Source organism: Bos javanicus, chromosome 8, assembly GCF_032452875.1.
Source record: "Bos javanicus breed banteng chromosome 8, ARS-OSU_banteng_1.0, whole genome shotgun sequence".
Lineage (NCBI taxonomy): Eukaryota > Metazoa > Chordata > Mammalia > Artiodactyla > Bovidae > Bos > Bos javanicus.
In genome coordinates, this window is record NC_083875.1 from 101,398,299 (window position 1) to 101,399,348 (window position 1,050).

At 34.7% G+C, this 1,050-nt stretch overlaps 1 pseudogene; it reads left to right on the forward strand.

Moving 5' to 3' along the window:
• Positions 1-339: 339 nt before the first annotated feature.
• Positions 340-450, forward strand: LOC133253558 (U2 spliceosomal RNA; annotated as a pseudogene).
• The last annotated feature ends 600 nt before the right edge of the window (positions 451-1,050 follow it).

Consider the following 1,050-nt stretch of genomic DNA (forward strand, 5'->3'; position numbering starts at 1 on the left):
ACTGACAGAAGTAGTTTCAGAAAACCCCATGAATCCCAAGCAAGATAAATAACAAGAAACCCATACCTAGATTCATCATAATGATACACCAGAATAGTGAAAACCAGATTTTTCACACAGCAGTCAGAGAAAACACAAATTAGAGGGAAAGGAGTGATCAAGTTGACTGACATGGTCCTATCACCAAAAATGGAAACCAGAAACAGTGAAATAATATCTCAAGAGAAGAAAATATAACTCAATCTAGCCTAGTACATGTGAAAAAAAAAAATACTGCAAGAGCAAATGTAAAATAAAGACATTTTTAGACCCCCCCCAAAAAAATTAAGAATTTGCCACAGTGCTTCTCAGTCTTTTGGCTAAGATCAAGTGTAGTATCTGTTCTCATCATCGTAATATCTAATTGTCCACACTCATGGCATATAATAGTTTAAAAAATAATCACCCAATAATAAAATTTTCATGGTTAACTTTTTAAATAAATAAATATGAAAAAAAGAACTTGCCACCAATAGACCATTGTTAAAGAAATTTCTAAAACAGAGTTGTCCAATAGGAAGGCAACATGAGGGACACAAATTTAAATCCCCTAATAGCCACAATTTCAAAAGCAAACATAAATAAATAAATAAAAGGATAATCCATCTGAATAGTGATCTACTTAAGCCAATATATCAAAATCATATCATTTCAACATGCAATTAATACAAAAATCATTAACGAGATCTCTTACATTTTTGTACTAGGTCTCTGAAATCCAGGATGAGCTTTACACTAACAGCAAATCTCAATTCAGAGTAGATGTAAGTCAAGTGCCCAGTATCCACATGACTAGTGGTTACCACAGTGGTCAGCGGAAAACGGAAAGATATGCTTCAGATACAAGGGAAATGATTCCAGGTAAAAGGAAGTGAGATGCAAGAAAGGAGGATGACAAGATAAGCAATAAACACATCTGTGTGTGCTCAGTCATTCATTCATGTGTGCACGTTCATTTGTGTCCAATTCTTTGCAGCCTGGACTACAGCCCAGCTGTATGCAACATGGACT